The 24,316-nt window shown below is 42.5% G+C and overlaps 1 protein-coding gene across 20 annotated transcripts in view; it reads left to right on the top strand.

The window, feature by feature from the left end:
- Cacna1d (calcium voltage-gated channel subunit alpha1 D) overlaps positions 1-24,316 on the top strand; it is a 428,745-nt gene that overhangs the window by 251,777 nt on the left and 152,652 nt on the right. The window lies entirely within an intron of this gene.

Below are 24,316 nucleotides of genomic sequence, written 5' to 3'. Positions count from 1 at the left end.
GAAGGGAGATCCTCCTTTGGCTTCTCTGCTCCTCCCCTGGGCTGAAGGCATTCTGATTATGCCTCACTAAATTGAAATGGAAAGGAGGACTATAGAAGGCTCAAAGACATCAAACCCAAAGCTGCTTAGTGCTTCTTCCTCTCAGCAGAGAGGCCTGTTCCCTGGTACCACAGCAATGGAAGCACCCATTCCCTTTTAGGTAGAGCGAAGGATAGTCAAGACCCTTGCTGCCATGCTTGAACATATACATAAGCCCACAGGTCAGGGGTTCAGCCTTCATCATCTGGGGCCATGTGTTGTGCTTTTGGTGCCTTTTCTGGAGTGGTGTTCTTTGTTGAAGTTTGAGGGAAACATCTCATAAAAGAACAGGTGTGCAAAGCCACTGTCCCCATCCCATCCCCCAAATCCTGCAGTCAGCACACATGGTTCTGGGCCTGCTATAGGGGATGTTTGGGAATATGCCCTCACCCATTTCTTTACAGTGGATGTCATGGCCCTTAAAGCATTTTGCAGAAGCTATTATTTTAATTCATTTTTATGGTGGCCATGGGATCTTTTAAATTTATTATTATTTTATAGTCTCATAGGAACTTTGGTTAAATGTGGACTAAAATCAGAAAGATTCTATGGGAATGATGAAGAATCAGCCCTTCAAGGTCTTAAAAAAAATATTTCTTTAGTTGCAATACCTTTTATGCCACAAATCTGAATTGTGGTGTCTCTCTCCAAAGCAGCCTCTGCACTGTGACAGTGGCAGAGAGAGCTTCTGACAACCCCACCAGCACTGTAGCTTCCCACCTGGATGCATCTCCAGGAAACAGTCAGAGAAAGGCTGTAAGGACCTGTTCGTAAAACATTTGTTTGCAGTGACATTCACTAGTATTTTACACACAGCCCGGGGATTAAGCAAAAGACATGACACCATCCATCTTGCAGAAGGAACCAGAGCTAGATAATCAGCATTCGCCTTTTTTCTGGCAAAGAAGTGAAACCAAACATGTTCTGTCTCCTGAGCACCACTGGTCCAGACCAGGGCAGCAGGCCTTTTTATAAGGAGCAGAGATAACTTTGCTTTGTGGACCTTGCAGTTTCTGTCCTCACTGTTTGGTTCTGCTGTCATGAACATAATAACATCTGCAGTTAATGCACAAACGAGGTGGTTCCACATAGTGAAGCTTCATTTATAAAGGGAAGCTGGCAGACTGAAGGCTGTAGCTCACTAACTCTGCTCTGGTGAAAAGTACTCATTTTGAACTGTTGCTTGCTTGCCTTCACGTCACCCAGCTCTTCTCCAGCTCTTCTTGATGAGACCAGAGAGCAGACACAATACCTTACACATACACACACACACACACACACACACACACACACACACACACACACACACACTTTCCTCTGTGTTGGCACACTAAGCAGACAGAGGTTGGTATAGAACATGTTTAACTTTGGATAGTTTACCAACCTCAGGCCCAAGTGCACATGTCCTTACCTGCCAGTGTGTTCCATAGGTCCTGCGAGAGCAGCATGATTATTTGCTTAAGTTCTTACTGCTCTGACTTTGGAGTTTGTTAAGAGTTTCTGAGCCCGAATCCTGGCAGTGCAGTACCTGAGCTCAGGAGGGAGCAGAGGACAACTGATCCCTGGTTAGTTCTCTGGCTCCCACTGCCCTCGTCCTTGTTCTTGACTCTCTCAGTTGAGTTTTCCTTAAAAGTCAGCTAAGAGATTTGTTGAAAACACACAAACATTTCTTAAAGATTCTTTAAATCTGGGGGCAACTGGATATTGCCTGCTTATCTTTTGAAATAGGGCCTCCAGCTGTGCTTCAGTCTCTCCTGGTCAGCACACCCATGTTCTTTTTCCTATAAATGATCACTACAACATGAATCCACTTCCCGGTTACGTGTAAACTCAAGCCAGACTGAATTCCAGCATTGAGAGGAGAGGGAGCACACAATCCCACCCCTACTGGCCACCCCATTGGCCATAGCTGCTGGGCGAGCAAGGCAGTTTTCTCTGAGTGGAGTCCCTGGGAAGTACACTGCATGCTGGTGAGACACAACACATCTACAGATATTTGAGCAACACAAATTAGTCCGAGAGAGAGAGAGAGAGAGAGAGAGAGAGAGAGAGAGAGAGAGAGAGAAGCTGGGTGGATGGGAAGGGGTGTGTCTGAGGAAAGTTGGCAGAAGGGAGATGAATGTACTCAAGCTACACTGTATGGGATTTTCAAAGACCTAACTTAGTTTTTAAAAGAATGAGGAACTGGTGTGCTGGAGCACATCTGTAGCCCCGGCAAGCTGCATGGTTTGGTTCTGTATCTGTGGTAGGAAGAGGCCGGGGATTTGATACTCAGGATCTCCATCATCAGCCACCTTGCCAGTTCATGGGAAGTCTAGGCCACATGAGGCCACATCTGAGCAAATAAACAACAGAACTGAAAGAAACACAAGAAAACAGACCAATTCTAAGAGTTTATGGTTTATGATGTCTCTTTTTTCCCTGGTGTCTCAACTATATTAGAATTACCATCAATAAAAAGAGATGACAACATTCTTATCAGGATGCTGGAAAGGTTCTGACTAGTTTTCATGGATGTGCCACCACTTTTTAAAAATGGTTATAATTTATAATTAAGTTAGGTAGCGCCGGGCAGTGGTGATGCATGCCCTTAATCCCAGTACTTGGGAGGCAGAGGCAGGCAGATTTCTGAGTTCGAGGTCAGCCTGGTCTACAGAGTGAGTTCCAGGACAGCCAGGGCCACACAGAGAAACCCTGTCTTGAAAAACAAAAAAACAAAACAAAACAAAAAGTTAGGTAGCTACAGTAGCAAACCACATGTAACAAACTTTGGAACAACTATAACTGTTTCATAGTAAGCATCCCTTTCAAGAGTTGGAAATGAAAATGTGTAACTTTCGAGAAATTAAAGGAACCCCTCTCAGGTCTGCATGTTTTGGGCATCAGCCACTGCATTTTACCCGGTAGAACAAAGATGCCAGTTTAGCCATGTGGTGTAAATGGAAGCAGTGTGCTGTTCCAGTGGTACCTCCTTAGAGGTTTCCAGAACCCACCTCTCGCTAAGAGCAATTGTATTCCCTCATGTGCTGTTGAATTCCTCCTGACTCTGTGTATCTGGGCTGTAAAATGTCTTAGGATGCAAGCTACGTGTTACAGTTGAAGCACTTTCTCTGCATTTGGGTTTTTTAATGTTTGGCATTTGAGCAGCATCACAAGTTGTAAAAAGTAGTAATTTCCAGACATTTGAGGTCTGATTCACCAAACATTACTGTAATTAACGGAAAACCTGTATTTGTTCACTGCATTTTATCCTAACTCACCAGACTGTTTTATAAATAATAAACTTAGACATTTAGAAAATAGCTTTTCTTCAGCTGTTAATGCTTTCAGGGGTCTGTGTCCAGGCGTCTCAGATGCTGGTGCTCTGAGAGTGGCCAAATGCCCAGTCCATAGCTGTGTGACCATGGGACATGAGCCATGCTGGTGCACAAAGCAAAGCAGCTTCAAAGCACAGACTCCATGGCCGGAGTAGCTGGACAACTACTTCAGAAGTGTGGTGTCCAAGCACGGTGCTTTTGATTGGGCTCAATCATACATGGATTTTGATTGAGACAATGATATTAAGCTGGTCACCATCATTAAAATAACTGACCTCAGTGATTATGAAACCTTTATAAAGGCACCTGTCTGAACTGGGGGGTGGGGGGAGGCAGATGGATGTGGTTTTGAGCTTTTAAGTAGACAAACAAGACTTTAATGATGGTTGTGATGATTGCAAGATGCTTGTTTATCTCCACCCCCAACACACACACATACACACACACACACACACACACACACACACACACACACACACACACACACAGTGTTTCTATTTGTTTATTTTTGAGGCAGTCTCTTGTAGCCTGGTACTACTAGCCTTGAACTTGCTATAATGCCAGGGATGACCTTGAACTCTTGATCCCTTTGTCTCTACATCCCAGGTGCTGGGATTACAGACATATACCTGGTTTTGTGCCATTCAGGAGTTGGAACACAGGCTTCTTACATGCTAGGCAAGCATTTTCCCAACTGAGCCGCAGCTCCAACTTCCTTGAGTTTTTGAGCCTTTGATGCTCTTTTTCACCACAAGGCGCAGCTGTGGGGTAGGCTGTGCTTGGTGTGTGCCCTGTGGCCTTAGCATTGAGGCATTATATAATAGAGTCAGAACAGATTCTCAATTTTCAGAAGCCTACTATTTTGACTAGTATGAAAAAGCCTTCCCAGAGTTGGCAGAGGCCCTTGTGCATTCACAGCAAAGTGACCACAGTGACAGAGGCTTTCCACAGGCTGGCCATTTCCCGCCAGTGGTATTAACCTTCACTTCCACCAGTTACTGTTGTTGCCGCTGTAAAGCAGTGGGAAGGCCGTGGTGCAGGGAATATCTCTGCTTTGCCTAGGACCACACAGCTCCTGAGGGACAGGAACATTGTGAAGGAATTCCTCATTGTTCACATGGCTTCTAGGGGGCAGTAGTCTGGAACTAGTGCTTGTGATTAGAAGCCTCCAGTCTGGAGCCCTTTCCCTCTTCAGCCTGGCTTCTGTCTCCTTGGGAGACATGGGACCTCTGGTCTCTATCTCATCCACTGTCCTCTCCACACAAGCTAGAGAGGAAAGAGGACCAGGATGGCCTCAGGTGCTCTCCTAGAATGGACAGGGTCTTCTCTATCCAGCCTGGCCTGTTTCCTTACCTAGAGAGTCACTTCTTTCAGAAACCAATCATGAGCAATTGACCTCTGTCCCTCAGCACTCCAAATCCTAGGCTCCTAAGAGATGGATCGTTCAACTCTTTGTTTTCCCCTTAGCCAACTGAGACAGGAGTTTGAAGGAAATACACGTTTTTAGTAGATCCCCCCCCCACCCTTTCTCTCATTTTCATTTTTTCAAGACAGAGGGGTCTCACTGTGTATCCTTTGCTGGTCTGGGACTCATTAGGCAGAGCCTGGAACTCAGAACTCAGCCTGCCTCTTCCTGATTGTGGGAGGTGTGCCCGACACAGCCTTGGTCTGTTCTGATACTTCCTATGAGTTCTAAGCTCTTCTGTTTTATTTTATTTCCACTTTCAAAAATTGTTGGATACAAACCTTACCTTATACAACAATACCTTAGTTTCAGATGTATTTGATTGAAACAAGCCTCCTCCTATGTTACAATGAAATACACAAGACCAGAATGATGCTATTTTGACCCTGGAACTGGCTCTGTTCCTCTGTTACTCAATTCTTTTGTGCACTTTTCTCAAGGAAATTTTGTTTTCTCCCTGTGTTGTGAAATAATTTCATTTAAGTAATAAAGGACCTCAAGTCTGTGGTCCAACTTCCTTCTTTTACCTCAGGTATTAAATAGCATAGGGGGGCATATTAATAAAAGAAGTCTTTGCAGGATGCTTCTTTGTAATGTCTTATTTGTTTCATTTTTTCTTCATGTAAATTAAAATTTCTACTTTATTCTTCTGTCCTAAATATTTGAGTTTCAGCTATTTTAAAATAAAAGATGCTCGAGCCCATGGTATCAACTAAGCTGTGCTCATGGGGGCTCACAGAGACTGAAGAGGCAGTTGCATGGCCTGAATAGGTCTGCACTAGGGCTTCTACATATATGTTACAGTTGTTGACTTATTGTTTTCACAGTGGGGGGAGAAGAGACTTTTGACAGTGGCAGTGGGGGGTGTCTCTGACTCCTTTGCCCTCTCCTGGGACACTTTTCCTTCTACTGGGTTTGCTGTGCCTAGCCTTGATGTGAGGGTTTGTGTCTGGTCTTACTAGATCACACTGTGCCATGTTTGGTTGATGTCTTTGGGAGGCCAGCTTTTTTTGGGGTGAGTGGGGAGACAGTATGGGGGTAGCAGTGTGGATCTGAAGGAATGGGGAGGTGGGGAGGAACTAGGAGGAATGAAACGAGGGGAAGCTGTGGTCAGGATGTGTGTGTGAAAGAATAAATAAAAATGAAAAAAATAAAAATAAAAGATGCTCAGAGTGAAAAATCTCAGACAAATCAGAGATTTGGAAAGTAGAACTCAAAAGTGGTTGTGGGACCTTTTCACTCCCATGGTGTGGAGTCACTCATGGGAAATCCCATGTGAAGACTCTGTATATGAGGTCAACATACAGTGCAGAGTCCTCTCTCCTGGCCTTGCAAGGTGGGCAAGGTGATGGCTGGCAATGAGATTTCACTGGCTGGACCAAGCCTGTGGCCGTGACTCCTTCAGCTCTCTGCCCGCGTGGGCTCTCCACCCATGTGCATCTCCAAGCCCCAGTTTCTCCCTCACTTTTCTTTCCTTTAAGGCCATGATGTTGGCTGGTGCACAGATGTAAAACCTTTCAGCATCTCTTCGTTGATTTATTTGTGCTAATATTGAAACAGTGGTGAGTTAGAGGCATGATGTTATTAATAATAATATTATTAATTATTCTCGGTATGTGTGTGTTGAGAAACACTAATCTCAGTCGCAGACTCCGTGCTTTTAAGTATTTGTATACGTTGTTCACTTTTTATTTTACTTACTATTTAAAACAACTTTTAAATTTAAATATATCTCAATCATATTCTTCCCCTCCCTCGAGTTCTTCCAGATCCTTCTCCTCCCTACCCACCTAACTGTAAGTTCTCTCTCAAAAACAAGCAAAAACCCACTCTAACAGCAACAACAAAACCCCAAAACCAAGAGAGCAAAAATAAAATCCTGAGTCTTCCCTTTCAACCCTGCCCTCCTACAAAACCAAGCAAAAACAGAAAGCACTGCAGACTCCATTATATGTTGGCCAATTACTCCTGAATAGGAGGCCTGTCCTGGAGTGGTTGAGATACCAAGTGTCACTCTATTGAAAAAAAATTGATTTTTTTTTTCCCTTCTCCAGCAGGTCTAAGAGACAGTTCAGTTGTTAACCTTTACCCCTAGGTTTTTAACTCAATCATTCACTTACTCATTCATTCATTCATTCATTCATTCATTTAAAAAGTATAATGAAGCCGGGCGGTGGTGGCGCACACCTTTAATCCCAGCACTTGGAAGGCAGAGGCAGGTGGATTTCTGAGTTCGAGGCCAGCCTGGTCTACAGAGTGAGTTCCAGGACAGCCAGGGCTACACAGAAAAACCCTGTCTCGAAAAACAACAACAACAACAAAAAGTATAATGAAATAATATATAATATAATAAAACAAAAACTATCACTTCAGAGTTGAACAAGACAAACCAACAGAAGGAAAGGAGCCCAAGAGAAGACACAAGAGTCAGAGGCCCACACGTTTGCTCACTCAGGAATCCCATCAGAATACTCAACTGGAAGCCATGCTGTCTGAGCAGAGGATATAGTGGGGACCAGTGTTGGTCTTGTGCATGCTGCTTCAGGTTCTGAGGTCATATGAGCTTTGCTTGTGTTGACTTAGAGGCCTTGCTTTCTTGGTGTTCTCCTTCCCCTCTGGCTCTTACACTCTTTCTGTCTCCACTTCCATGGAGTTACCTGAACTCTTCAGAGGAGGGCTGCGTATTCCAAGGTCTCCCACTCTGTGAATGTCTAGCTGTGGGTCTCTGTATTTGTTCCCCTGCCACAGGAGGAAACGTCACTCTGCTAGCTGTCAAGGATCTATAGTGTAGCCGAATACCATCAGGTCCCTTATAGCACTATATGCTTTTCTTTTTTTTAGACCAGTGTTATCTGGTTTTCCCCTGGGTGCCTGGGCTTTCTAGTCTCAGGTGCTTGGGCACCCAAGCAGTGCCAGGTATGGTTATGTAAGTCTCAGGGAGTAGATCTTAAGCCAGATCAGCTTTTGCTTAACCCTACAGCTTGGGGCCACCATTGCTGTAGCATATCATTACAGGCAGTGCACCATTGTAGATGAAGGGTTTGTGGCTGTCTTGGTGTTTATATTCCTCCTTTGATAGCATGAAGAGTCCTTCCTGTGACAGAGATACTGGACCGTAGAGAAGGCTCTCTGTAGTTCAGCATCTCCATGTTTATTATAGGTGCTGTCTCCAGCAACAGAGACTTTGCTGTCAGTTGGTGGAGACAACCTGAACTGTTTGGAGGTTCCTATAGGAACCCTTTGACCCAACAACTCAACTAGATGGAACCCAGCCCTGGTACTGAAGCTTTGCTGGGTGGGACAAGAGATGGCTGGTTAGGATTTTGTCTCCCTCATTATTTGACAATTTCATTCAGATAACCTTCACATATGTGTATATCTTAGGACGTTTCTTCTGTATTAGGTCTCCATACAACCCTTCAAATGCCCCTTAGTTTTAGCTGTAAACTGATATACAGATTGACTTGGAAAGACATCAGCCACATTGCTGTGCCCTCAGTGAATTCACTTGGGAGTGGTGTTCACTCATTAGGGTTGTTGATCCAAAAGGATCTTTTCTGAGCTGAGTATAGCTAGACCTCCACAGAACCCTAGTCACCTGCTGCTGCCTTTTATTCGCTGTGTGGGGAGGTAGGTGACATGAAGCCTGGAGAGCTGGGCCCTTTCTCTTCCTGGCTGTTACAGTCTGCAGCTTTTTAGGACAGCCAGGGGTGGTACAGTGACCTCCACACAGTAGAGCCCGTCCTCTGCCCAGGGCTGTGTCTACACAAAGGCCTGAGCTTAGACTGTAAGGAGCTGGGTATGTTGTCCTTGTGTTAATATTTAATAGTCACTCTGTGCTAGGAAAGAGGCCGCTTCTGGGCTGTGGCTAGGGCTGTGCCTGAAGCACTGCATGGACACAGTAGTCACAGCATGTGTGCCGTGAAGATCTGTGGTGGAATTTGCTGCACACAGCCCCTGGCCTCTGTGTTTTACGTGTGCGGCATCACTTGTACATAACAAACCTACACTCTTTTCTTTGTGCTCTTATGATAAAGAAGGAACAGTAAAGTCACTTGCCTGAGTCCACATGGCTAATTAGTGCCAGTGTCAAGACCAGAACCCATGTTCTTTGCTCTTACTCTCCCTAGTGAAAGCGCTGCTAGGCATGGCCCCTGCCTCCTCATGGTGGGAGGTTGACAACACTCCCCATAGGGACAGATGTGGGTGCAGCAGCTGTGACAGGGTGGGCGACTTCACTCCCAAGGGACATCTTTAATCTGCTAGGTTGAGTGGCAAGAAGAGAGTTTCTTAAGCTTTTTGAACTCATGAGGGCTTTGTACTTGAGAAAAGTTCTATGGATGTGATAGTTGATACTGACTTTCAGCTTTACTCAGACTTGCCTGTACAAGCCTGTGAGGGGGCATCTACATTAAGTTAGCCCCTAGGTATGCCTGTAAGGGGGACATCTACATTAGGTTAGTCCCTAGGTATGTCTGTGAGGGGGGCATCTACATTAGGTTAGTCCCTAGGTATGTCTGTGAGGGGGCATCTACATTAGGTTAGTCCCTAGGTATGTCTGGGGGGGGGGCATCTACATTAGGTTAGTCCCTAGGTATGTCTGGGGGGGGGGCATCTATATTAGGTTAGTCCCTAGGTATGTCTGTGAGGGGGGCATCTACATTAGGTTAGCCTCTAGGTATGCCTGTGGGTGGGGTATCTAGACTAGGTTAGCCCCTGGGTATGCCTGTGAGGGGGCATCTAGAATAGATTAGCCTCTGGCATGCCTGTGTGGGATTTTATTGATTAGATCAATTAAGGTAGGAAGACTCACCCTAAGTATATGGACAGCACTGTTTCCTGGCCAGCCCATGCCACAGACTGAATAAAAAAGAGAAAGTGAAATGACATGGGCATTCATGCTGTCTGCTTCATCATTCGGGACACAACATGAGCAGCAGCCTTCTGCCCTCCACAGCCTTCCTGCTATGATGGCTCACCCTCACACTGTGAGCCAAGTCAACCCTTTATCCCTTAAATCTGCTTCTTGCTACAGCCAAGAGACGGTACCTAAGACTCTGGGTATACAGAGAAGTAAAATAAGCATTTACTGATAATAAAAATAAATTTATATTAAAGAGGTTCCTTGGTGTGCTTGGAACTTTACCATTTTATTTAAGAGGAAAGCAAGTTTGCACACTAGTTAGATAGGTGTGCTTGTTGATTTTGTTTTAATGAAGAATTAAATCTTGGCTACATATCTGACACCGTAAGACGTGGGACATCTTTAGTGTTTTTTGGAGTTGATTGACAGTTGGATTTCTATGATGACTGTGCTGAGGATACCACTTCACGTAATGTGTAACAAATGGCAGAAGTATGTTCATAGGAATTGTTAGGAAGCCTGTCCTAATCCTAAGCCAAAATTCACAGGATGATTTTTTTTTTAAATCAGATTCAATTCAACAACTCCAACAGCAATTTTAAAAATCAAACATTCAAACATAATCCAGTCCAAAGATATACTAATCTGATATTTACTTGCTAAGGCATGATGGTAGGAAAATATTCAGTCTTCGTTTTCCATAATTAAATCATCATGTCGCTATAAGAGCAAAACACTTTATATATGTACAGTAAAAACATTGCAATTTATAATATAGAATAGTCTTGACTCAGCACTGGTGCTGAGTGGTGTGCCAGTGTGCACAGTGCACAGTGTGTGTATGTTATGTGATCAGAACCAAGGCTACACTGCCAGAAATACCTCATGTTTAGCACATGTTTGAGTTCATTTTAATTTTTGGTCCTTGCATGTTTAGAAACTTTATACCGTTGCCAAGTTTTTTGTGACCTTCACATTCAGTTAAGCTTCCCTGTGTGTGGTCACAGTCTATAACCCTAGCTGGAGACTGAACTAGCTGCCCCTAACTTCTCTAGTTTTTGATTCACTGAGATCATTTCGCTGTGACTTGGGTAGAACCATTGTGGTTCCAGTGAGGATGGCTCCCATAGGTTCATATATTTAAATGTGTGGTCCTCAGTTGGTAGAACTGTTTGGTAAGTATTAGGGGGTGTGGCCTTGTTGGAGGAAGTGTGTCACTGGGTGTGAGTTTTGAGGTTTCAAAAACCTATGTGGTTCCCAGTTAGTTCTCTCTGTCTATGCTGGTGGATCAAGATGTAAACTCTCAGTTACTGTTCTACCGCCATGCCTGCCTGCCTGCTGCCCTGCTCCCTGTCAATGGTGGTCCTTGATTCTAACCTTCTAGAACTATGAGCCCCTGAAGCAAATGCTCTCTTTACAGCTTGCTTTGGTTGTAGTGTTCAGTCATGGCAATGGAACAGTCAGCTAAGCTAGCAATCTGTCGGTCCAGTAAGAGGTAGGCAGCATGAAGAGAATGTGGACCTGAAGTTTCCTCACCAGGTGGGTGCACTCTGGGCTCTAAAACAGAGGGCATGGTTTCTGGTTTTGATTAATGATGAGGGTTTTTTTTTTCTTCTTCACATGGAAAATGTTAGCATTTAATGAAACTCCCTGACTGAATTCAAGCCACCAGGGCACAGGCAGCCCAAGTACCCCCAATCCTCCCCTAGCCGTTCTGCTGAAGAATTTGGCAGAGATTTCACACGACAGACTGCTTACAGAGCTTTCCCTTCTTGAGAACGTTTTTAGTAGCCCTCGGTGCCACACCAACGATGGGAGCAGCTCTAGTCTTGTGTGGGTTTTGTGTTTCATTTTGCAGCGTGTATATGTATCTGTTCCTTGACCCATGTCCACAGTTTATTGAGGCCGACAGTTGGGCAGAGGCTCTAGTTCTTCTTTAATTGGTAATATGTCACACTAGCTTTCCCAAGGTCACCTGGATGATATTTGTCAAAGTTGACTCTGGGGTGTGGCATTCCCCCAGCATCTCCCAGCCTCCTGGGTACTGGCTATGCTTATTGGTATGAGCAGTTTAGTTTGTATGTGCATCTGCCAGCCCCCTGGAGGATGCAAACAGTACTGTGGCCATATTTGGATCTGCCTGGGATAGAGGGGGTACCCAGAAAGTATTGTTGACTTAAATCAAAAGAGGGGGTCTTGAGCAGTTTAGGCAGTACCTTTGAGGACCTTGGTAAGGAAGTGGGAAGCTACCAGTTGTAGGATATACCCACCACCAAAGGAACTCAGAATCCTTTTCCCCGGTGATCAGAATGGAGACATGGTAAGTGAGAAGCATTGCATACTTGCCCATGTATAGAGAGTGCAGGAACCCAGGATGGAAGACCTTGAAGTAGTAAATTTGGTAAGCGTTACTGTGTGACCTCCCAGAGATAGATGGTGGCTGACAGAGACCTTGGGTCTTCTGTAGAGAGGCCCTTCATTGATCCTGTGTGTCTGAAGATGTTTTCAGGGGAGTCTTTTCTTGGTAAATGGACTCTTACTGTCAGTATATATGTAGCTAGAGCTTTTCCAGGTACATTTGATCCCAAGCCAACCCAAACTTGCTTTTATAACTGCAGAATATCAGGAGTGGGTTTCTGATTTCAGGTTACACTTGATCCAGTGGCTAATAAATTGTTAACAGTGGTCAGTGGCTACTTTTGTCTGAATCTGTGTATCTGACTTACTTTCTTCCCCATGTTTTGGCTGAACCTTCTTTGGTGGTGACTTTTCTCTCAGATTCAGACTTAACAGCCTTTGAGAGTTAAGTCATGACTTCTTATCTGTTGCTGAAGTGCAAATCCCAGGATTAGTACTGACTGGACCCGGATGGTGTGGGTGGGACCTTTGCCTACCCTGAGCCAGCCACCTAGCTCCCACGCCAACTCTTGTAGTTGGGATGAGAGCTAGGGAAGCAGTAGTTCCTGGAAAACAGGTAGGGCACTGTCACCTGGGGGTTTTGCTGGATGGCAGGGACCTGATAACTCACTGCATCTAGAGTGACTGCTCTCTGTTGGTAAAAAAGTGTTAGTTCCCCCGCAGTCTGCTGCTGATTCAGGAGACTGCTCCAGCAGCCTCCTCTGCTTCTGGCTATGAGGCTCCTCAGAGACCAGATGTCTTTGAGGTTACCCTGCTGACCTCTCCATTTGTCACTTCTGGGCATATTGGGGACAGCTTCCTAAGGCAGGCTTCTCTCTATCTGGTGGTTATAGGGTCTTAGAACAAAGCATTCCAGAGTGGCAGAGCCTCTTGTAAGGACTGCATCAGTATGTATCTATCCTTACAGATGGGGCATTGTCTCACCTTTGCCCTCCAGGGCAGCATTTGACCCTGACAGTGTCATAGTCTACAAAGCTCCTCCTGCTTTACCTAGCTGGATTTGTACTGTAACATGATTAGACATAGCAGATTAGACATAGAATAACTTATTCCTCTTCTCTAGTTGAGGGAACTGAGAATCAGAAGAGGGTAAATAAACAGATGACACCAGGATTGGACTCTGGGGACACAAATGTCATGTAAAATTTGTACTTTTAAACACACACACACACACACACACACACACACACACACACAGAGAGAGAGAGAGAAAGAGAGAGAGAGAGAGAGAGAGAGAGAGAGAGGAGACACACTGAGTATTGAAGCCATTTTTCCATGTAAATGTGCCATTAAAGTACCCATGGGGGGCCTTTAAGTGCATACTTCATTGGAGCCTGCAGGGGACCACATTAGCTTTCCCTGCAGCCATCTAGTTTGGAACAGAGGCCACCTGCCAGTGCTTCACCCAGTAGCATTTTACTAGGCTTGCACTGGGTTATCAAAGGGAGCAAGTGCAGCCCGTGACCCCCAGAGTCACCTTTTGAACTGTGTGAGGCAGTACATGGGAATCTCAGCACACTGAGCCCACGTGTGCACTGTGACCTCAGGTGACCCAGCCACTTGGAGAAACAGCAGCCTCTTTTAGTTCTTGCTTCCCTGCAATGGTTATCTTTGGGGGGGCCCCTGGGACTCCATGAAACCTGTGTTTGAATTTTGCCTTGCATGCCAGGTGACTTGTAGTTAGTTATCTGGCTGGAAGAGACTATCAAATTCTGTCCACACTCTTTACCTATGAGAAAGAGAGGCCAAACCAGGTCACATGCCTGCGACCTGTCATAGCCATCTGTCCCTCTGCCTTGGCCTCTTTCTTCTGTCCTTAGGCATTATGCCCCTGCTTCTGAGGACACCTGCCACCATGTGTGCATATTCAACATCAGTAGCCTGGTACCCTGCCCCACCATGAGGCACAGGGAGTGGTCAAATGGCCACATCCAAATGCAAGTTTCCCTGCAACTGGGCAAAAATCAAAGGGTGCTGGTGTCGCAGACCATATCAGCAGGAAGGAATACCTAATGCTACTTACTCAAAATATGTAATTTTTCCACTTATTCTCTTATAGATATTGAGTGTCTATCCCACTTATGCATTTACAACTATTGAGTGTTTAGTAATGTGATCAGCCTTGGGAATCTAATGATGCATGAAGCAGAAATGACCCCAGGCCCTATAGACATGGCTGGCCAGTTTTTGAGAGAGACAATATTAGAGAGGTATTTTTTAACAGTTGTTTTAGGCTGGTATTATAAATATTTATAATGCGCAACATGTTTTAGCATATAGATACATTGTAGAATGGAGGACTTAAGCTAATTAACATACCCATATTTGCATATTTTGCTTACCCATATTTACCCATATTTGATTATATACTTTTTTATGGCAAGAACATTTAGAATCTCCTCTTAGCAAGTTCCTATCATATTCTGCTTTGTTGTTACTCATGCTGCTGTACTGTTGATATCCCAGGCTTCCTCCTGTCCAATGAAAGTCCAACCTCCCTCCAACCACTATTCTCTGCTTATTTCTTTGACTTTTTAGATGCCACATGCTTGTGAGGTCATGAGTATTTGTTTGACTTTCTGTGCTTAGCTTATTTCACTGAACATCATATCCTCCAGGTTCACCCATGTGTTGCAAGTGATGGTATTTCCTTCTTTGCTGAGTATTTTTCTTTATTGACACACCCCTGGTGGACACTTAGGTTAGTCCTACGTGTTGACCGCTGTGTGCAGTGCTGCCATGTTCACGGACATGTGCCGTGTCTCTTCAGCCTTCTAATTTCATTGCCTTTGGTCATTTCCCTCATGGAGAATTGTTATATCAAATGGCAGTTCCATTTTAAAGTCTTGGTTGGATCTCATGCTATTTTGCATGTGGATGTACTAATTATGTATAATCTCACCAAATGTATTCAGGGATTCCCTTTCTCCACGTTTACCAACACTTAATCTTTTCACTTTTGTATGATAGCCATTTTCATAAGGTATGAAGTGCTATTTAGTTTGGTGCAATTTCACTTAAGTACTTTTTGCTTTTGTTGCCTATGCTTTTGGGGTCATAACTAAGAAATCTTTGCTCAGACTCAAATGTAAAAAAAAAATTACTGTTCATAAAAATGAATGATTTGAGTATTTTTCCAGATGGTTATTGGTCATTTTTTATTCTTTTTTATTTCTTTATTTTTATTAAACTAATAAAATTTATTTTAAAATATGCAACTCAGTATTGACATTTAAAAAAATAATTTATAATAGTTGAATGCCTCTTAAATATACATGATATCTTCTGAAGCTAAAAGTAATATGCACTCAACCAGTTTTAAAAATCTATTTGGAACATTAAACATGATAGAAGTAGAAACAAAATCTCTTATGAAGTCTTCTATGAAAGGAAATTGTGACAAGTTCCTGATTAGACAGGGACCAAGGGCAAATATGCAGCATAACCATGGCTTCATAGAATGAATTGGGTAGTGTTTCTATCCTTCTGTTTCTATTTTTGTGGAATAGTTTGAAGAGTATTGGTATTAGGTCTTCTTTAAAGGTCTGATAGAATTCTGCACTAAACCTATCTGGTCCTGGGCTTATTTTGGTTAGGAGATTTTTAATGACTGCTTCTATTTCTTTAGAGGTTATGGGACTGTTTAGATGGTTTATCTGATCCCGATTTAACTTTGGTATTTGGTATCTGTCTAGAAAATTGTTCATTTCATCCAGATTTTCCAATTTGGTTGAATATAGGCTTTTGTAGTAGGATGTGATGATTTTTTTGAATTTCCTAAAGTTTCTGTTGTTATATTTCCCTTTTCATTTCTGATTTTGTTAATTTGAATCCTGTCTCTGTGCCTTCTGGTTAGTCTGGCTAAGGGTTTATCTATCTTGTTGATTTTCTCAAAAAATCAGCTTCTGGTTTTGTTGATTATCTGTATAGTTCTCTTTGTTTCTACTTGGTTGATTTCAGCCTGGAGTTTGATTATTTCCTGCTGTCTACTTCTCTTGGGTTTAGTTGCTTCTTTTTGTTCTAGCGCTTTCAGATGTGCTGTTAAGCTGCTAATGTGTACTCTCTCTAGTTTCTTTTTTGGAGGCACTCAGAGCTGTGTTTTCCTCTTAGCACTGCTTTCATTGTGTCCCATAAGTTTAGGTATGCTGTGCCTTCATTTTCATTAAATTCTAAAAAGTTTTAAATTTCTTCTTTATGTCTTCCTTGACCAAGTTATCATTGAATAAGGCATTGTTTGACTTCCATGTGTATGTGGGCTTTCTGTTGTTTTTGTTGTTGTTGAAGACCAGCCTTAGTCTGTGGTGACCTGATAGGATGAATGGGATTATTTCAGTCTTCTTGTATCTGTTGAGGCCTGTTTTGTGACCGATTATGTGGTCAGTTTTGGAGAAGGTACCATGAGGTGCTGAGAAGAAGGTATATTCTTTTGTTCTAGGATGAAGCGTTCTATAGATGTCTGTTAAATCCATTTGGTTCATAACTTCTGTTAGTTTTCAATAATATGTCTCTGTTTAGTTTGTGTTTCCATGATCTGTCCATTGATGAGAGTGGGGTGTTGAAGTCTCCCACTATGATTGTGTGAAGTGCAATGTGTGCTTTGAGCTTTAGTAAAGTTTCTTTTATGAAGGGTGCCCTTGCATTTGGAGCATAGATATTTAGAATTAAGAGTTTTTCTTGGAAAATTTTTCCTTTGATTAGTATGAAGTGTTCTTCCTTATCCTTTTTGATAACTTTTGGTTGAAAGTTGATTTTCTTCAATATTAGAATGGCTACTCCAGCTTGTTTCTTGGGACCATTCGCTTGGAAAATCGTTTTTCAACCCTTTACTTTGAGGTAGTCTGTCTTTGACACTGAGGTGTGTTTCCTGTATGTAACAAAATGCTGGGTCCTGTTTCTGTATTCAGTCTGTTAGTCTATGTCTTTTTATTGGAGAATTGAGTTAATTGACGTTAATAGATATTAAGGAAAAGTAATTGTTGTTTCCTGTTATTTTTGTTGTTAGAAGTGGAATAATGTTTGAGTGACTATCTTTTTTTAGGTTTGTTGAAAGATTACTTTCTTGCTTTTTCTATGATGTAGTTTCCCTCCTTGTGTTGGAGTTTTCTATCTATTATCTTTTGTAGGGCTGGATTTCTGGAAAGACATTGTCTGAATTTGGTTTTGTCATGGAATATCTTAGTTTCTCCGTCTATGTTAATTGAGAGTTTTGTTGGGTATAGTAGCCTGGGCTGGCATTTGTGTTCTCTTAGGGTCTGTATGACATCATTTCAGGATCTTCTGGCTTTTATAGTCTCTGGTGAGAAGTCTGGTGTAATTCTGATAGGTTCTTCCTTTATATGTTACTTGACCTTTTTCTCTTACTGCTTTTAATATTCTTTCTTTGTTTTGTGCATTTTGTGTTTTGATTATTATATAACGAGAGGAATTTCTAATTTCTTTTCTGGTCCAATCTATTTGTAGTTCTGTAGGCGTCTTGTATGTTCATGGGCATCTCTTTCTTTAGGTTAGGGACGTTTTTCTCAATAATTTTGTTGAAGATCTTTACTGGCCCTTTAAATTGGGAATCGTTGCTCTTTTCTATACCTATTATCCTTAGGTTTGGTCTTCTCATTGTGTCCTGGATTTCCTGGATGTTTTTGGGGGGCTAGGAGCTTTTTTCATTTTTTTTTCATTTTCTTTGACTGTTGTGTCAATGTTTTCTATGGTTTTCTTCTGTACCTGATACTTTCTCTTCTATCCCCTGTATTTTATTGGTAATGCTTACAACTATGACTCCCTTTCCTAGGTTTTCTATCTCCAGGGTGGCCTCCCTTTGTGATTTCTTTATTATTTCTATTTTCATTTTTAGATCCTAGATGGTTTTATTCAATTCCTTCACCTGTTTAATTGTGTTTTCCTGTAATTCTTTAAGGGGTTTTTGTGTTTCCTCTTTAAGGGCTTCTAGCTGTTTACCTGTGTTCTCCTGTATTTCTTTAAGGGAGTTATTTATATCCTTTTAAAAGTCCTCTATCATCATCATGAGATGTGATTTTAAATCAGAGTCTTGCTTTTCTGGTATGTTAGGGTATCCAGGGCTCACTGTGGTGGGAGAGCTGGGTTCTGATGATGCCAAGTAGCCTTGGTTTCTGTTGCTTATGTTCCTGCCCTTGCCTCTTGCCATCTGGTTAATCTCTGGTGTTAGCTGGTCTTGCTGTCTCTGATTGTGGTTTGTCCCTCCTGCAAGCCTATGTGTCAGTATTCCTGGGAGACCTGTTCTCTCTGGGAAGAATTTGGTTATCACGAGCTGTGGCACAGGGTCAGCTCTGGGGTGCAGACAGAAATTGGAAGGATCCTGTCCCTGGATGTTCCTTGGTTCCTGTGTCCTGATGGCTCTGGCAGAACTTTCTTGAGCCAGGAATTTGAGCAGAAGTGGTGGTCTTACCTATGCTCACAGGTGTGTTGGCCTTCTTGGGAGACCAGCTCTCTCCTGATGGTATTTGGGTATGGAGCACTGTGGCACAGAATCAGCCATTATTGATCATTCTTATGTCATATATATATATATATATATATATATATATATATATATATATATTAAATGTCTACTTTATCCTTGGGAGAGATTTTTTAAAAATATTGTATTCTTGCTAATGAATTAAGTTCCTTATGCATTTTGGCTACTAATCATTTTTTCAGCTGTATGGTTTGCAATTATTTTCTTTCATTCTGTAAGTTGTTTGATATTGACATTTTTCTGTGCATAAGCTTTTTAGTTTGGTTCAATTCCATTTATATATTTTTTTGCTTTTGTTTCCTGTGCTTTTTGGGGTCCTATTTAAAAAGTCTTGGCTTAGATCAAATGGAAAGAAAATTTACTCTGTTTTCTTCTATTAATTTTACTTAGTATTTTAATGATTAAGTCTTTGGTCCATTTTGCTTGGCTGTGGATGTGGTGTAAGATAAAGAGCCTGTTTCCTTCTTTTGCCTCTGGATGCCCAGTTTTACCAGGACCATTTTTTGAAGATACTGTCCTTTTCCCATTGTGTGTTATTGGCACCTTTGTCAAAGATCTATTGGTTGTAAATGTATAGATTTTTTTCCTGGAATCTCTAGTAGAAAAGTAACTTTTTAATGAATTAGCAGTATGAATTCTAATAGGCTTTGGTAGGATATAGCAGTGGGCTCCAGTTTTGTCTGGGAAGCTAATAAAGATTTTGCTGAGAAAGTATTATTCAAGTTGAGCCTTGAAGGATAGGTATCTGTTGAAAAATGGAGTGAAAAGATACTGAGTAAAAAGGAAATAGACATGGAACAGTTGCACTCCAGTCCAGTATCATGCATGGCATGAATTGGTGGGTGAGTGTAGGCTAAGAGAAAACAACTATGATAGGTGTATGCTCTATGCTTTCCCACTCAACTACACAGGGCTTGTTTTTTATCCCCGTGTCATGAGGCTGTAGCTTCACTCTAAAGAAGGAAGATTTTATATTTGGAAGCAAGTACATTGGGTTCAATGGAGCATATGAGGCAAAGGCATGGTGTGTGCGTGTGTGAGTGAAATAACAGACTGGCCATGGTGCAGAGTAGAAGGTTCTCATAGATGAGAAGCAGAAAAGTTAGAGAGAACAACTGTAAGGTAGAGATACAAGGATGACTTACCCCTGGGCTGCAGATAAGATGAAATTTGAGGACAAGGTATTTCTTAGTCACTGTTCTAGTGCTGTGAACAGACACCATGACCAAGGCAACTCTTATCAGAGAAAGCATTTAAGTTGGGGCTGATTTACAGATTCAGAAGTTTAGTCCATTGTCATCATGGTAGGGATCATGGCAGTGTCCAGACAGGTATTCAAAGAGTAGCTGAGAGCTACATGTTGAAATCTCAAAGACTGTCCCCACCCTAGTGACACATGTCCTCTAACAAGGCCATGCCTCCTAATCCTTCCAATCTTCTCAAATAGCACCACTCCCTGGGCCCAGTGGGGTCATCAGTTGTATTCAAACCACCACAAGGTAAAATGAAGGCAGCCTTTATTTCAGCAATTTGATTGTTTTACTTCAACTTGTTCTAGAAAGAATTTATAATAACTTAAGATACATTTCTTTTTGTTGATACATATCCTAGGATCAAAATTTATTGTGTTTTAATAATTTTCTTTATGTCTGATCATATTCCTTTATTCCTCACCTTTTTCCTTCACTGTTTTTCTAGTAGCAGCTGTGAGTATTTTATGCATGCCGTGTGTGGTGGTAGATCCTAGAGTTGTAAGGACAGTGAGGAATGATCTTTGAATACAGAGAGCTGAGGCCCACAAGGGCACAGACTGGGCATACACAGACACTAGTGGGACAGCTTCTTACAGGCAAGGAAAACCTTCTCAAAGACATGGTCATGTGGTTGAATGAGCAAAGCCAAGAGGCGAGTGCTCTTGGCCTGTATCAGCCTCTGTAGAACTCTGTCAACCAGCTGGGGACTCTGAAGTTAGATACTGAATTTTGCTAAGGAGGACTTAACTCAGGATGGATGGATAGATGGATGCATGCATGGACAGATGGATGGGCAGGTAGACAGATGTATGAATGTTGATGCAGCAACACACAGTAAAAGGATCCTGGAGAAAAGAATCAAGTATTCTGGGATCTTCCAGTCCCTGCCAGATGACAATTTTTGGTGTCCTAAAGGCCTTTATGGGGTTAAGTGGTTAGACACTGGAAATAAGTTCAGAAAATGTTGACTTAGAGATGTCCTAACGTTCAGTTTACTGTTTAAGGAGATAAACTATTCAATTTTAGGACTGGGGAAATGGCTAATGGGTAAGGCTTGTAAGTCGGTAAGGGTAAGTGTGTAAGCAGGGAGACCCGATTTTGATTCCCAGAACCAATGTGAAAAATCAAGGCATTTTGATATGCACTTGTGTTCCCAGGAATCGGTAGGTAGAGATAGCTGGATTCCTGATGGTCTGTGGCTAGCAAGTCCCTTGATATGTTCCAGGAAACCCATAAAACAAGGTGAACAGCTCTTAAGGAAGAATAACACCTGAGATTGATCTCTGACTTTCACATGTGTGTGCATGTACATTGCACCTATGCATATGTGCACCCACAAGAAACCTACAACCATACTATAAAGAAAAACTAAATTTGAGCCTATATGTCCCTAATAGTTTAAAATGTCATGGGAGACTTAGACCTTATATAGAATGGTTTCAGGTGATGTCTTTCTAAAGGGCAGTTTGACTAGCATTGCTCAATAAGGACCTCTGCCAGAGAAAAGAAAGCACTGCTGGGGGCAGGCAGGGGAGTTGGAATCATGGAGTCTTCCTGTTTCACTGGGTGGGTCATTTTTGTGATACAGCCTTTGATCTGGTTTTGTAAAGAAGGACTAGCTCATTTCAAATCTAGAATGTTCTCACCTGCCCCTTCTCCTGCTTCCCCTGTCTTTCCTTTGCTGTGGCACCATCTTGGTTTTCTCTTCTGTCTCTGCTACAAACTTCTATACTTCTTTGCTGCAAGTCATTTGACTTCTGTGCCTTCAAACTCTTTTCAGTGTTGTCTGGCTTCCTTCTTACCTTCCTTTTCAGATTCATTTTTTTCTTTAAATAAACAATCCATTTGAAGGGGATAATTGTCACATTTCAATTTTTGCTTGGCCAAAATACTACTACTGTTACTACCACCACCAATAACAACACTCAATTTGTTTAATGTAGAGGTACTCTTGTCTCTCAGGAATCTTTGGTAATGTCAGAATTGAGGTGTGGATATCCCTAGTTTATAGGACAACTGGTCTACCATGTTATGCTTGTTCATTTGGCATTTGACAGAATCTTTGTAACAACCATATTATACCAAGTTTCTATTTTTTATAACTTGTTCCATCAAGGGATTCACTAAATATTTTGGAAAGAAGAACCAACATTTTTAAAAAGGAGGGTTAGTAGAGGAAGGGAGAGTTATAAACAACCAACCAAAACCCTTCAGCCATTCAGTTACACTAATGGCCCTCATATTATGTGCCTCATGGTACAGTTACTTATAAATAAAAATCAGAGCGTGTTTGTTAGGTGTACTCTCTGTTCTTTATCTTGTTTTTCTGCTCTGAAGTATGGGACTATCTTGACATAGGGATGTAACTGCTATGAATATTGATGGCATGGCAGCCAAAGCTTTTCCCTGTCTGGCCTAGTAAATAAAGCTGAGAGGATGAAAGGGAAGAGGGATTTTCAAGACAGTGTACCGTTTTTAGATTACCTTGTTCTCTTAGAACTAGGAGTCTTGAAAACATATTGACGATGTACACTTGGTGGTAAGGGCAGTTTTGAGTAAAGCAGGTAGGTATTTTCAGAGATTTGGGCCTCTGGTTTAAAATCACAGAATAACTCCTCCTCCTCCTCTTCTTCCATCTCCTCCTTCTCTTCTTCCTCCTCCTCATCCTTCCTCCTCTTCTTTTTCCTCCTCTTCCTCTTCTTTCTCCTCTTCCTTCTCTTCCTTTTACTCTTCCTCCTCCTCTCCTTCCTCCTCCTCTTCCTCCTTTGAGTTTTCAGAGTTTGTGCTCCTTCCTGGATCTCTATACACTCTCAGGGTCAAACCCTGACCCCCACTGTATTAATTGTATTGTGAATTGGGATGCTGGGTGGTGTGTCCTCATGTTCCTATGAGACCATCCACTCAAAGATACAGCAGGAGGAGGATAAAGAACCTGGGTTGCAAACAGAGCAGCAGCTCCATAGGTCTGCATGTGGTCTGTCAGGTCATGGTGCATATGCTACCCTGGGAGCACCTTCAAGGCTGCTTAGCCTTGAAGGGTCTGACAGTGTGAGGGAAATGGGGGCAGGAGTGGGAAGGATGACCAGATGGTGGAGGGAGGAGTACACAGGATGAGCCAGCAGAGAACTGAATCTGTTTGAAGGACCAGGAGGCATGAATGGGTAGGGATTGGGTATGAGTTAGTGCTTTGACATCATAAACATCCTAATTTTGACTAACTCAAAAGAATTTCTTAGACTGTTGTGATGGTGTTCCAAAGATTCACAGAGTATTAGATGGCAGGTTTAGAAATGACAGGAGCCAGGTCTGTCTAGGTGGCTCAGTGGGTGGGAATACTTGCTACCAAGACCAAGACCTGAATTCAGTCCTCTGATCAAATATAGTAGAAGGAGAGAACTGATGTTTGCCCACGGCCTCCATGTGTATATGTACACACACACATACATACACATACACACATACACATGCACATACATACACATGCATGCACACACACACAGAGAGAGAGAGAGAGAGAGAGAGAGAGAGAGAGAGAGAGAGAGAGAGAGAGAGAGGATGAGAATGTTAAGAGCCAAAAATGGCCTAGGGTTAGGGAAAGCAAATCTCATCAACTGGCTTTTCTATGGGGGAGGGGGAGTAAAAAAGGTGGGTACTGTCTTGGATGCACAGGCTGCAGTTGGATATTGCCCTGGCAGCCCAGAGGGAAGATGCTGGTAAGAAGCCATGAGAAAGTTCTGTCCTGGGGCAGCCAGAGACAGGGGCCAGCTGTCTAGTAGCAGAGGCCTGCAGCCTAGAGGTAGGGCAGACAACATTTCCATTGAAATGCAGAAGAGTGCTATAGTTCCTGCAAGCAAATGTGTGCGTAGATATGTTACATTTTTAGGAAGGCAAGCCTGTTGGAATCATCCTGCAGTGAATATTTTAAAAGATGATTTCCAAAATAAGAAGTTCCTATCCAGAAGCATTTCCTTTAAAAAGCATAAATTTCCATTTATAAATCCATGTCTACAATAGTGGTCCCACAATGTCTGCCTTCTTTTGTGTGACCATGGGGAAAAGGACAGGCCTAGGAGTTGTGGCTGAGACCCTTGACTTCAGCACAAGTAGAGAAGTGCTCTCATGCTAACCCACTGGATTTTAGAGGTTCTCTATGGACATGGATGTGCTTTAAAAGTTCCTGTGTCCCCTTCCAGGCCAAAGTTTTCAAGGATGGGACCAGAGTTGGGATGTTTTTAATCCTGATTCCTTCTGGGATGCCTGTCATGTGCAGGAGGAGCTCACTGTTTCCTGAGCCATATTTACTATAGCGTTCTGTAGTAGCCATGTTAATAAGTAAAGTCTGTGAGTCTAAGGATTTGGGGCTACTGAGGATGATAGAGCCCACAGAGAAAAGTTTTCATTGTTGAGATTTTTTTTTTGTTTGTTTGT

The sequence above is a fragment of the Arvicanthis niloticus genome, chromosome 3 (assembly GCF_011762505.2).
Source record: "Arvicanthis niloticus isolate mArvNil1 chromosome 3, mArvNil1.pat.X, whole genome shotgun sequence".
Classification (NCBI taxonomy): Eukaryota; Metazoa; Chordata; class Mammalia; order Rodentia; family Muridae; genus Arvicanthis; species Arvicanthis niloticus.
This window is presented reverse-complemented; position numbering and strand designations above follow the sequence as displayed.